The sequence below is a fragment of the Lolium rigidum genome, chromosome 3, assembly GCF_022539505.1.
Source record: "Lolium rigidum isolate FL_2022 chromosome 3, APGP_CSIRO_Lrig_0.1, whole genome shotgun sequence".
NCBI classification, from domain to species: Eukaryota; Viridiplantae; Streptophyta; class Magnoliopsida; order Poales; family Poaceae; genus Lolium; species Lolium rigidum.
In genome coordinates, this window is record NC_061510.1 from 328320479 (window position 1) to 328335232 (window position 14754).

Below are 14754 nucleotides of genomic sequence, written 5' to 3' on the forward strand. Positions count from 1 at the left end.
GTGTCCGGTGGAAAGAATGCGGGACATCCACTCGCACCAGCGTTCGTCGAAGCCCCTAGTTTTGAGAATGGTCAGGAGGCTGTCCCAGTTAACGGAATCGAAAGCTTTTCTGAAGTCAATTTTGAAGACGAGGGCGGGGGAGGTCCGCAGTGTAGACAATATTTTCAGAGATACGACGCCCAGAGAGGAACCCAGTTTGATCGGCATCCACAAGAGAGTGGATGACACATTGGAGTCTAGAGGTGAGCACCTTTGTGATAGCCTTCATGACACAATTCTGGAGGGAAATTGGCCTGAAGAGAGAGGGATGGTTAGCAGCGTCTACTTTTGGGAGGAGGACTAGGAAGGCCCTGTTAATTCTTGTGAGGTCAATGGAACCATCGTAGAAGGAGGAGAAAACTCCAAAAATGTCCGGAGAGACCAAGTCCCAAATGGTGGAGAAGAAGGAGGGGCCGAAGCCATCAGGCCCGGGGCTCGACTGTTTGTTCATGTCAGAGAAGGCCTTGCGGATCTCGTCGTGGGAAAACGGGGCACTGAGGGAGGCAGGGAGGGCCCTAGAGTTGTAGTAGAGATCAGTCAGGTTAAACTGCCACTCACAATTGGTGACCGACCCGAGGAGGGTAGAGAAGAAAATTTTAAGAACAACCGCTTTCTCAAGGTGGGAGGAGGTAGTGACACCATCGACCTCCAGAGAGGGGATGGTGTTACGTCGAAGGCGACACGTACCAGAGGCGTGAATTTTTTTGGTGTTTTCGTCCCCTTCCAAGGCAAATTTGATTTTTGCCCGGGTTTTCCAGCCCGCTCTTTAATAGAGAGGTGGAGGGCATCCATAGTAAGAGATCGGAGGCCATTCTCTGCATGGGTAAGGGGCCGTGCTTCCTCCAGGAGGTCAAAGAGGTTAATGAGAAAACGACAGTCGTTTTCCCGCTCAAGGTGGGGGGTGGTTTTTTTTTGTCCATCTTTTGCAACTCAGCCTGCACTGGCGAAGACGGGCCACAATTTGAGAGGTAGGATCGCGGCGAGAGGTAGAGGTCCGAGCGGTCGAGATTGATGAGCGGAAACTAACAGAATGCTTATTTCAACAAAATACATGTTCATGGAATGAAACTCCATAGACCCAATACCAAACCCTGGAGTTCCGCTGCTGGAGATCCAAGAACGTTAAGAGGAACACCATTCTGACCATGGATCATGAGAATGGAGATGAAGGGTGAGATGTGAATAAAAAACATCAGCAGGATAGTGAAGGGCAACTTCTAAAATTTGAACCAGCAGCCCTGGAAAATACTCCGCAGCTTGACATTTAATGGATTATACGTACGCAGTAGCATTTTCTTGACGGTGACAACGCCTACTCCGGTACAGTAATTTGGAGTAGCATGCGGCGCGAGCGCGGAGTGGCCACTCCTCGTGCGTGCATGATGCGGAGACCGCTGGGCTGGGTGTGGCACGCTCCAGTTTCTTGTGGCATGGACAAGCCATGTTGTTGGCACGTACGCTCCTGACTCCTGAGCGGTGTGTGCCCGAATCATTTCGATCATATGGCTGGTGTCTCCTCCAACTCGGCTACGCCCACACGAACGAAATGGGAGGCGGCCGACAGCTAGCTAGCTGAAGAAAGGCCAGACTGGTGGAGCCCCGTCACGCGTGGGCCCACGGTGTTCTGGTCTTCTGGCGTCAAAGACTCTTTGAAAGCTCCTCCTAAGACACGTCCCTTTCGTCAAATGAGGCACTGTCTCCCCCATACTCTCGATCGCACTAAATATAAACCGGAGCGAGAAAAGGAAAGAGAGAATGGATGAACACTGTTACGAGAGAGGGGGTTGTCGTGTGTATAGTGTAGGTGGTCCTCCAGGAATCAGGACGAGCCCTCCCGTTTAGCTTCTCTGTTGACGCAGTGCTATTTTTTTCTCGTTGTGTGATTAGGGGGCTTCTCGCCTTCATCATGCAGGCGTTCGATGAAACTGGATGGCACTGGTGCAGCGCCGCGCGTAAATTTTACGCCGGAATTGATGGAGAAACCCGACAGCGGGCGGCGCGAACTGTTCCAGCTCCATCCGCGCGCCGCCCAGATTCCGACCAACGATGCCACCCGGCCGGCCGCTTCGATGCGCATGACTGACAGAAACGACGTGGGCAGGGAGGGCAAACTGTTGTCGCGTGTGGGAGCGAACTTGCCCGCGCAGCTAGCTACACAATGCTGCTACATCGAAGGCTTTGGACCCTTGCCTATCTATCCTAGCCCTGATGCCTGAGCTAGGGCACGCACCGGCTAGCTAATGTGTAGTAGCTGCAGCTGTAGACCTGTACGTGTGAGTAGGTACCACCACCACTACTACAGGTATAGCATGGCCCGGCCGAGGCAAGCAAGGGATGGATAGGTCGGTCGTGACGTTTTTATGGCACAAAGAAAGGCTCCAGCCAAGGTCCAAAAAGAGCTCCGTTCATGCATGCAAAGGTAAAGCCGGTGGTGCCCTATGCATGCCACGGGAAGAAGAAGGTGGGAAAGACGGAGAGGCATGCATGCATGCATTTGTGTTGCCATGTTGGTCGTTGCACTTGCACCTGTGGCATGCATGTTAGCAGCACAACGAATTCAATGCCCTTTGCATGCCTGCTTGCTCCCTCCCTTTGCTCGAGCAGCGAGGTTGCAGGGTAGATTGCCGTAGCCCGTATCGTAGACACGGCTCAAGGTGGATCGCCACTGGTATGGTAAAAGAGGGTTAATATTCTTGGTGGTCAAAAGGGGTAAAGATGGTTAGGGTGCCACTACTGTCTTAACGCGTGGTTTTGGCTACTGTAGTATTTACATCTTTGACCCATGCCGTCAAAGCTCTGTGCCTCTCTCTGAAGATTGCTGTGAGTAGTAAGTACCATCCTGGGGCAAGGAGATAGAATCTCTGTCTAATGCGTATCGGCTAAAATCATATGCTTACCGGTAGCTGATGGACCTAGCTACCTAGCTGCATTGCGTTGCAGCTTCAGGAAATAAAGGATGGACGACGTACGAACTCGTCTTTCGAGGCGCCACTCAAGGATTCTGGATATATCATTTGGGTGAATCTGTGCATTCGGATTTTGTTTTGCAGATTCTGATAGCGTCGATCCTAGCTAAGCATAACCAGGAATGGTACTTCCAAATGCACACTGTCAGTCTGTCGCCTTCCCCTTGCTCCCTAATTCTTCTCCGCACAAGGAGCGCGCGTGTCGTCCAGCGGCGGGGTTGTCGTTTTCCTTGTTGAAGATGTTGCTTGATATGCGGCGCTTCGGTATGCTAGGTGTATGGTGGAACTCTCCGGAGGGTGCAGCGGTTGCAAGTCGTCTTCGTCCTTGTCGAGCTGCCAGTGTCGGTATTGATTTCTCTTTTCTTTCTCTTTTATTTCTTTTGGGCTTGGTTGTGCTGCGGCTCCAGCGTGCATGTTGTATCGGTTGGTTGCTATATTAATATAGTGGGGCAAAAGCCTATTTCGAGAGAGAAAAATCACGTGCGGCAAATGGCCCAAATCAGCCGATTTGGGACACAGCAAGGTGCTGCTTTTTGGGGCGCCTATGTTTCCAGCCGCGTTCTCCAAACGTTGTCCCCAAACAGCATTGGCAGACCCAACATCCCTGGAGCCCGGGCTACCGGCCGGACGCACAGCTTAATTTTATGGCAATTAGAGCGAAAATTAGCATGATTAGGCTTTGATTTTATAGTTTGCCTAGGCTTCCAAGACTTCTTGGATCCACCCATGCCAAACAGTCTATCTTCCTTAGGCCACGTCACTAATGATATCATCAAAAGTATCGACTCTTTAGCATCCGAATGAGTTTACAATGTTGAGTTGCTTGACTTGAGTCTACACACGGTTGCAAGCATCCGTCCCTAGACTCAGGGGCTACTCCCATCGGGAGCGTCGGACGTGCACCCGATAAAAATTATTGAAGACAAAGGAAAACGAACCCAAAGATTTCAGAAGATCCAGGATCAAGCCCCGGGACTTGATTCTGAGTAGAGTAACGTTGTTTTTCCATCGTCAGTTAACCAGCATTGATTTATCGAGTAAAACTGGACACGTTACTCCTATCCCTTACATACTATCTTATTACATGACTTCACTCGAAATTTTAAAGGACCCGATATAAAAAAATATATTTAAAGGACCCGATATAAAAAAAAGATATCGGACGATTACGAACAACATCGGCATCAGAATCTTTGAGTGGTACAACTTGAGTCTATGCACGGTTGCAAGCATCCGTCCCTAAACTCGGGGGGCTACTCCCATCGGGAGCGCTGGACGCGCACCTGGTAAAAAGCAATTTTGGCTTCAAGATGATGAGAAAGGATCATGTCTTTTCGACAGTTATGGACATTTGGCAGAAGGAAATTATAGTCCCTTCCCGAAGCTTTACTTCGGCCAGTCACTCGGGGGCTACTAATGGGGGCATTATCCTTCGGGTAACCAACATTAGGCTACCTCCTACGGCCCAAACAGGGGCCATAAAGACTACCCAACGACCAAGGTGGGCCCATACGTCGGTTCCTAATAAAGGAGATTCCCGAAGAAGGATTTTTGACGAACAAGGCAAGAAGATGTTAAAGAAGGAAAGATTAGAGTAGATCTCTTTGTAACATAGTCGAATCCGGACAGAACTCTCGGGACCTGGCCTGCAATATAAGGGTCGGGAGAGGGTCTATCGGAACACAACTTCAACACATAGATTCGTCGTAAGTCAAGAGCTGGAACCTTAGAATCTTAGCCTCTCGACGAGATCACAACCATAGCCTTCGGCTACCCCATTGTAACCCGATATATTCGATAATCAAGATCAGACAAGCAGGAAGTAAGGGTTTTACCTCATCGAGGACCCCGAACCTGGGTAAATAACTCTCCTCGTTTGTTTGTTCCGATGTCTCGTGTCAGCGTGCAGGATTCCGTCAACCCTATGCCCCTCATAGTGGGAATTGCCGGGGAGCACGCTCGTCACAGCCCATCGCAAACTATGCTCAGATGAAGATGAACCATGTCGGGCGTTTTCCACAAGAACCCATCTCTCCCAATGTGATCCACCGTGCCATAGCCACCTCATTGAGCACAAGGCACATGCCACCATGTACCTTGCGATGAGCCCTAACTACAGGATGTCCTGGTATACTGCCTTGCTGAAGAAGTATTACCTTTTAGAAGCCCGAGTACTGGGTTCTTGATTAGGGGCGAAGCTTGACGAAAAAATCATTGGGGTCAGCAGTACTAGCTATGTTGTGATGTTACACTAATGAGCCAAGTGGAAGTCTGAATTAGAGAAGGTTTGATGATATTTGTTGGGTTCATTTGAACCCAATCCTTGTATATCAGCTCTGCCATTGTTCTAGTTGTGGTGCTCGTTCTGGTGTTGATGATGATGATGCATATTTTGGAACTAGCTACGTTTGATAAAAACTGATGCCAAGTCTGTATATTTTTTGTGGTAGCTAGATGTACTAACCTCTAGATTGATGAACTTATGTTGCATCATGAGTACTTGTTCATGGACTCGTGGTGCAACAATCTAATACACTGCTAAAACTATGTTTATGTTGATTTGCCTAAAATATTATTCTATGAAACACCTTACATGTAGGTAAGGTCATCACGAAGCGGACGTGGTAACCTTATACAAAAATGGCTCACAACTAAACGCATGCAAAAAATACAAAACCAAAAAAAAAGGCAAAACCAAACAACGGGGTCTGAGCTTCTGTTAGGATGCTTAAAAGCTCTTGTTGGCATCCAATCTAGTACACAACGTTACTGTGAGATAACATTACCTAAGCCAAGTTTCACAGATGCAACGAAAACGCGCGAGCAACCCAACAGCTCCTCAGATTTCACAAACACTACAGGAATGGAAGGCTACGCCGAGGGCTAGACTATACGCCGACGGCCAAAAATCGGAGCCGTAGGCGTATGGCTCGGCCAGGCCAGCCTGCAGTCCAACCCTCGGCGTAGAGTTGCCGTCGGCGTAGCGAGGTATACGCCGAGGGCAGCCCTCGGCATATGTTTGGCCCTAGGCGTAGACAGGGCTATGATACGTCTCCAACGTATCTATAATTTCTGATGTTCCATGCTAGTTTTATGATAATACCTACATGTTTTGCTCACCCTTTATAATGATTTTATGCATTTTCCGGAACTAACCTATTAACAAGATGCCGAGGTGCCACTTCCTGTTTTCTGCTGTTTTTGGTTCCAGAAAGGCTGTTCGGGCAATATTCTCGGAATTCGACGAAGCAAAAGCCAAACATCTTATTTCACCGAGACGGACCAGAACACCGAAGGGGAGCCGGAGAGGAGGCCCAGGGCCCCCACACCACACTGGGGCGCGGCCTAGGACGGGGGCGCGCCGCCCTATGGGGTGGGCCCCCCAAGCACCTCCTTGCGCCGCCTCTTCGCCTATAAAATCCCTCGAGACCTAAAAACCCAACACCAATTGACGAAACTCCAGAAAGACTCCAGGGACGTCGCCGCCATCGCGAAACTCCGTTTCGGGGGACAGAAGTCTCTGTTCCGGCACACCGCCGGGACGGGGAATTGCCCCCGGAGTCATCTCCATCGACACCACCGCCATCTTCATCGTCGTTGCTGTCTCCCATGATGAGGAGGGAGTAGTTCTCCCCCGAGGCTAAGGGCTCTACCGGTAGCTATGTGGTTCATCTCTCTCTCTCTCTCATGTGATCTTTATGTGATCATGAGCTTTGTATCACTATTAATCTATGTGCTACTCTAGTGATGTTATTAAAGTAGTCTATTCCTCCTCCATGATGTAATGTTGAAAGTGTGTGCATCATGTAGTACTTGGCGTAGATTATGATTGTAATCTCTTGTAGATTATGAAGTTAACTATTACTATGCACTCTAGAGGTTACTTTAATATGAACTCCGGATTCACTCCCCACGGTGTGACGGTGACAGTGTGTGCATCGTGTGTGATTCCTTTATGACATTGTGGAGCTTATTTACTCCGGCTTGAGGGTGCTCTTGTAGCCCTATACAATGAATGGTGTTTGTCATCCAACAAGAGAGTGTTTGAGAGTAGCATTTATTTATTCAATTATGTGATCATTGTTGAGAGTGTCCACTAGTGAAAGTATATGATTCTTAGGCCTTGTTTCTAAGCATTGAAACACCGTTTCCAACAAGTTCTGCTACATGTTTACTTGTTTCCATATTTATGTCAGATTGCTATTACCACTCATATTCATCCATATCACTTGCATCTTACTATCTCTTCGTCGAACTAGTGCACCTATACATCTGACAAGTGTATTAGGTGTGTTGGGGACACAAGAGACTTCTTGTATCGTAATTGCGGGGTTGCTTCGAGAGGATATCTTTGACCTCTACCTCCCTGAGTTCGATAAACCTTGGTGATTCACTTAAGGGAAACTTGCTGCTGTTCTACAAACCTCTGCCTTTGGAGGCCCAACACTGTCTACAGGAATAGAAGCGTGCGTAGACATCAGGCTACACCGACGGCCACCCTCGGCGTAGGCTATTTTTCAAATTTATCTAATTTTGTAAAAATCATAACTAATTTATATGATGTTAGAGAAATGCGTGTAAGGTATCAAAATGTTCAGAAAAACATCCTCTATCCGTTTATGTCAAAATCATGCATATTTGAATCATGTACAGCACCATGTCAACATACTAACAATTCAAACACTTTTTTATATGTCCTCGGGTTTCCGTTTTGGTCAGATGGAAATTTAAACAAAGTCAGAAAATTCCGCGGAGCCGCATGGAATCATTTATGTGTCCTAGTAACCATTCCAAAAGTAGGAATTAGGATACGACATTATTTTGGAAAACCCTTCACAAACAGGGTTATCAAGTCCGGAGTTTTACGACTCTTAGGGGAAATGAGTAGGAAATGACCCGTGACACCGCAGAGTTTGTCGGAACGAGGCTATATTTGGCACGTGTGGGGTACCTAGGATGGGAAGCAAGGCCCCGGGGGCGGATTTCCTATCCGACCCATGGGCAATGGTTTTTTTTCATTTTCGGGGTGCCAAAACGGGATTTTTTGTGAAGCAGCTACATGGGTGCACTTTATTATTGCGCGAGACATCCGCGTAGTAGTAGGACACCGCCTTCGCACCACATATCACATGTCATATGTGCGCGCTAGCTATCTGGGAATCCATGCGGCTTCCTGCGGTGTCCGGCCGAATCTGCTGGAAACTGATCGGATTTAAACTAGGAGTACACTTTCCATCGCTCAACAAATTCCGGTGAAAATGTTTTTAGGTCTACGACACATCACTTTATGTGCTAATTTTTTTTCGTTTAGCGCGATGGTGAACGGGTGCACCAGCGTGCCCGGTACGGTCATACCGCATCTCCGTGGGGTCCGTTTTGGCCAAATGGTAATTTAAACGAAGTCAAAAAATCCCGCGGAGCCGCGTGGCATCATTTTATGTGTCCTAGTAACCACTCCAAAAGTCGGAATTAGGATATGGCAATTATTTTGGAAAATCCTTCAAAAATAGGGCTATCACGTTCGGAGTTCTATGGCTTTTAGGGCAAATGAGTAGGGAACGGCCGGTGACACCTCATAGTTTGTCGGAAAGAGGCCATATTTGGCACATGTGTGGTCCCTGGGATGGGAAGCAAGGTCCCGGGAGCGGATTTCTAATCCGACCCATGGACGATGGTTTTTTCATTTTCGGGGTGTCAAAACGGTTTTTTTTATAGCAGCTACTGATACGTCTCCGACGTATCGATAATTTCTTATGTTCTATGCCATATTATTGATGATACCTACATGTTTTATGCACACTTTATGTCATATTCGTGCATTTTCTGGAACTAACCTATTAACAAGATGCCGAAGAGCCGCTTGTCGTTTTGTGCTGTTTTTGGTTTCGTAAATCCTAGTAACGAAATATTCTCGGAATTGGACGAAATCAAGACCCGTGGTCCTATTTTGCCACGAACCTTCCGGAAGACCGAAAGGGATACGAAGTGGGCGACGAGGCGCTGCCACCATAGGGCCGCGCGGCCGCAGGGGGCCCGCGCCGCCCTATGGTGTGGGCCCCTCGTCGGTCCTCCGACTCGCCCCTTCCGCCTACTTAAAGCCTCCGTCGCGAAACCCCGAGGCGAAAAACCACGATACGGAAAACCTTCCGGAGACGCCGCCGCCGCCAATCCCATCTCGGGGGATTCTCGGAGATCTCCTCCGGCACCTCGCCGGGAGAGGGGATTCATCTCCCGGAGGACTCTACACCGCCATGGTCGCCTCCGGAGTGATGAGTGAGTAGTTCACCCCTCGGACTATGGGTCCATAGCAGTAGCTAGATGGTTGTCTTCTCCTCATTGTGCTTCATTGTTTGATCTTGTGAGCTGCCTAACATGATCAAGATCATCTATCTGTAATACTCTATGTTGTGTTTGTCGGGATCCGATGGATAGAGAATACCACGTTATGTTAATTATCAAGTTATTACCTATGTGTTGTTCATGATCTTGCATGCTCTCCGTTATTAGTAGAGGCTCTGGCCAAGTTGATGCTAGTAACTTGATGGCGTGTATTTCACACGTTCGTTGGGCAACCCCAAGAGGAAGGTATGATGCGCACAGCAGCAAGTTTTCCCTCAGAAAGAAACCAAGGTTTATCGAACCAGGAGGAGCCAAGAAGCACGTTGAAGGTTGATGGCGGCGGGATGTAGTGCGGCGCAACACCGGAGATTCCGGCGCCAACGTGGAACCCGCACAACACAACCAAAGTACTTTGCCCCAATGAAACAGTTGAGGTTGTCAATCTCACCGGCTTGCTGTAACAAAGGATTAACCGTATTGTGTGGAAGATGATTGTTTGCGGAGAAAATAGTAAAAACAAGTATTGCAAACAGATTTGTATTTCAGGATTAAAGAATGGACCGGGGTCCACAGCTCACTAGAGGTGTCTCTCCCATAAGATAAAAGCATGTTGGGTGAACAAATTACAGTCGGGCAATTGACAAATAGAGAGGGCATAACAATGCACATACATGACATGATAAGTATAGTGAGATTTAATTGGGCATTACGACAAAGTACATAGACCGCCATCCAACTCGCATCTATGCCTAAAAAGTCCACCTTCGAGGTTATCATCCGAACCCCTCCAGTATTAAGTTGCAAAGCAACGTGACAATTGCATTAAGTATGGTGCGTAATGTAATCAACAACTACATCCTCGGACATAGCGCCAATGTTTTATCCCTAGTGGCAACAAGCACAACACAACCTTAGAACTTTCTCGTCACTCGTCCCGTGTGTCAATGCGCATGAACCCACTATCGAGCATAAATACTCCCTCTTGGAGTTAAAAGTAAAAACTTGGCCAGAGCCTCTACTAGTAACGGAGAGCATGCAAGATCATAAACAACACATGTATAATAACTTGATAATTAACATGACATGGTATTCTCTATCCATCGGATCCCGACAAACACAACATATAGAATTACGGATAGATGATCTTGATCATGTTAGGCAGCTCACAAGATCCAACAATGAAGCACAATGAGGAGAAGACAACCATCTAGCTACTGCTATGGACCCATAGTCCAGGGGTGAACTACTCACTCATCACTCCGGAGGCGACCATGGCGGTGTAGAGTCCTCCGGGAGATGAATCCCCTCTCCGGCGGGTGCCGGAGGAGATCTCCAGTAATCCCCCGAGATGGGATCGGCGGCGGCGGCGTCTCGCAAGGTTTTCCGTATCGTGGTTTTTCGCATCGGGGTTTCGCGACGGAGGCTTTAAGTAGGCGGAAGGGCAGCAGTGGGGGCCCGACGAGGGGGCCACACCATAGGGCGGCGCGGCCCCCTAGGCCGCGCCGCCTTGTGGTGTCGCCACCTCGTGGCCCCACTTCGTATGTTCTTCGGTCTTCTGGAAGCTCCGTGGAAAAATAGGCCCCTGGGTCTTTGTTTCGTCCAATTCCGAGAATATTTCGTTACTAGGATTTCTAAACCAAAAACAGCAGAAAACGAGAACCGGCACTTCGGCATCTTGTTAATAGGTTAGTTCCAGTAAAATGCACGAATATGACATAAAGTGTGCATAAAACATGTAGGTATCATCAATAATATGGCATAGAACATAAGAAATTATCGATACGTCGGAGACGTATCAAGCATCCCCAAGCTTAGTTCTGCTCGTCCCGAGCAGGTAAAACGATAACAAAGATAATTTCTGAAGTGATATGCCATCATAACTTTGATCATACTATTTGTAAACATATGTAGTGGATGCAGCGATCAAAACAATGGTAATGTCATGAGTAAACAAGTGAATCATAAAGCAAAGACTTTTCATGAATAGTACTTCAAGACAAGTATTAATAAGTCTTGCATAAGAGTTAACTCATAAAGCAATAAATCAAAGTAAGGGTATTGAAGCAACACAAAGGAAGATTAAGTTTCAGCGGTTGCTTTCAACTTGTAACATGTATATCTCATGGATAATTGTCAACATAGAGTAATATAACAAGTACAATATGCAAGTATGTAGGAATCAATGCACAGTTCACACAAGTGTTTGCTTCTTGAGGTGGAGAGAAATAGGTGAACTGACTCAACATAAAAGTAAAGAGAATGGTCCTTCAAAGAGGAAAGCATCGATTGCTATATTTGTGCTAGAGCTTCTATTTTGAAAACATGAAACAATTTTGTCAACGGTAGTAATAAAGCATATGAGTTATGTACATTATATCTTACAAGTTGCAAGTCTCATGCATAGTATACTAATAGTGCCCGCACCTTGTCCTAATTAACTTGGACTACCGGATCTTTGCAATGCATATGTTTTGACCAAGTGTCACAATGGGGTACCTCCATGTCGCCTCGTACAAAGGTCTAAGGAGAAAGCTCGCATTTTGGATTTCTCGCTTTTGATTATTCTCAACTTAGACATCCATACCGGGACAACATGGACAACAGTATAATGGACTCCTCTTTAATGCATAAGCATGTGGCAACAATTATTATTCTCATATGAGATTGAGGATATATGTCCAAACTGAAACTTCCACCATGAATCATGGCTTTAGTTAGCGGCCCAAAGTTCTTCTCTAACAATATGCATGCTCCAACCATGAAGGTGGTAGATCTCTCTTGCTTCGTACAAGACGGACATGCATAGCAACTCACATGATATCCAACAAAGAATAGTTGATGGCGTCCCCGTAAACATGGTTATCGCTCAACAAGCAACTTAATAAGAGATAAAGTGCATAAGTACATATTCAATACCACAATAGTTTTTAAGCTATTTGTCCCATGAGCTATATATTGCAAAGGTGAATGATGGAATTTTAAAGGTAGCACTCAAGCAATTTACTTTGGAATGGCGGATAAATACCATGTAGTAGGTAGGTATGGTGGACACAAATGGCATAGTGGTTGGCTCAAGTATTTTGGATGCATGAGAAGTATTCCCTCTCGATACACGGTTTAGGCTAGCAAGGTTATTTGAAACAAACACAAGGATGAACGGTACAGCAAAACTCACATAAAAGACATATGGTAAACATTATAAGACTCCACACCGTCTTCCTTGTTGTTCAAAACTCAATACTAGATGTTATCTAGACTCTAGAGAAACCAAATATGCAAACCAAATTAGCAAGCTCTAAGTATTTCTTCATTAATGGGTGCAAAGTATATGATGCAAGAGCTTAAACATGAGCACAACAATTGCCAAGTATCAAATTATCCAAGACATTTTAGAGTTACTACATGTAGTATTTTCCAATTCCAACCATATAACAATTTAACGAAGAAGAACTTCGCCATGAATACTATGAGTAGAGCCTAAGGACATATTTGTCCATATGCAACAACGGAGCGTGTCTCTCTCCCATAAAGTGAATGCTAGGATCCATTTTATTCAAACAAAACAAAAAACAAAAACAAACCGACGCTCCAAGCAAAGTGCATAAGATGTGACGGAATAAAAATATAGTTTCAGGGAGGAACCCGATAATGTTGTCGATGAAGAAGGGGATGCCTTGGGCATCCCCAAGCTTAGACGCTTGAGTCTTCTTAGAATATGCAGGGGTGAACCACCGGGGCATCCCCAAGCTTAGAGCTTTCACTCTCCTTGATCATATTGCATCATACTCCTCTCTTGATCCTTGAAAACTTCCTCCACACCAAACTCGAAACAACTCATTAGAGGGTTAGTGCATAATAAAAATTCACATGTTCAGAGGTGACACAATCATTCTTAACACTTCTGGACATTGCATAAAGCTACTGGACATTAGTGGATCAAAGAAATTCATCCAACATAGCAAAAGAGGCAATGCGAAATAAAAGACAGAATCTGTCAAAACAGAACAGTCCGTAAAGATGGATTTTATTAGGCCACCAGACTTGCTCAAACGAAAATGCTCAAATTGAATGAAAGTTGCGTACATATCTGAGGATCATGCTCGTAAATTGGCTTAATTTTCTGAGCTACCTACAGGGAGATAGACCCAGATTCGTGACAGCAAAGAAATCTGGAACTGCGCAGTAATCCAAATCTAGTACTTACTTTACTATCAAAGACTTTACTTGGCACAACAAAACTCAAAACTAAGATAAGGAGAGGTTGCTACAGTAGTAAACAACTTCCAAGACACAAATATAAAACAAAAATACTGTAGTAAAAACATGGGTTGTCTCCCATAAGCGCTTTTTTAACGCCTTTCAGCCTAGGCGCGTAAAGTGTAACTCAAGTGTTATCGCGAGATGAAGCATTGATATCATAAGCTCCCCATTTGTAGTGGTACTAGGGGCTTTGTCAATTTTAGGCCTATAATAATATTTCTTTGGTTTAGGCACTTTAGAGACATACATAAACTTTTGCTCCTTTCCCACATAAGCTTTCTCTCTAAACTCGTAAAGATGAAAAGGTTGAACCCAAGGTTCCCATAGCTTTTTCAAGTTCGCCAATCCTATTAATTTGATTATCATGGTCAACACAAGTTCCTAGGACACTAATTCTTTCATCAATTCCTCCTAAGGATTTATCAAGTTCATCAGTTTTATCAAGTAATATCTCCAACTTAGTTTCAACACTCGGAAAATTTTTCTCTATGGTTTCCAATCTTTTCATAACATCCTCAAGGGAGGTTTCAATTTTAGTTTCATTAACAGGTGGTGTTCCAAATAAACTCTCAATAATGCAGCTAGCTTCTAAAGCGGGAGCGCCTAGGAAATTACCTCCCGCGAGACAATCAAGAACATATCTATTCCAGCTAGAGATACCAACATAGAAATTCCTGAGTAGGATAGTGGTGGAGTGTTTCTTAGTGCACCTATTATGGGCATCACTAATTCTATACCAAGCATCTTTTAAACATTCTCCTCCTTGTTGCTTAAATGAACGAACTTCAACTTCAGGATTACTCATTTTAGCAGTAGTAAATAAAACAAACTAGATAAAGTAAATGCAAGTAAACTAATTTTTTTGTGTTTTTGATATAGCAAACAAGACAAAGAAATAAAGTAAAGCTAGCAACTAATTTTTTTGTGTTTTGATATAATGCAGCAAACAAAGTAGTAAATAAAATAAAGCAAGACAAAAACAAAGTAAAGAGATTGAGAAGTGGAGACTCCCCTTGCAGCGTGTCTTGATCTCCCCGGCAACGGCGCCAGAAAATATGCTGGCGCGTCGTTGACGTGGGAGTTAGAAATCTTTGTGGTGTAGCTTTTCTTCAGTTCCCTGCAACGGCGCCGAGAAAATATGCTTGATGGC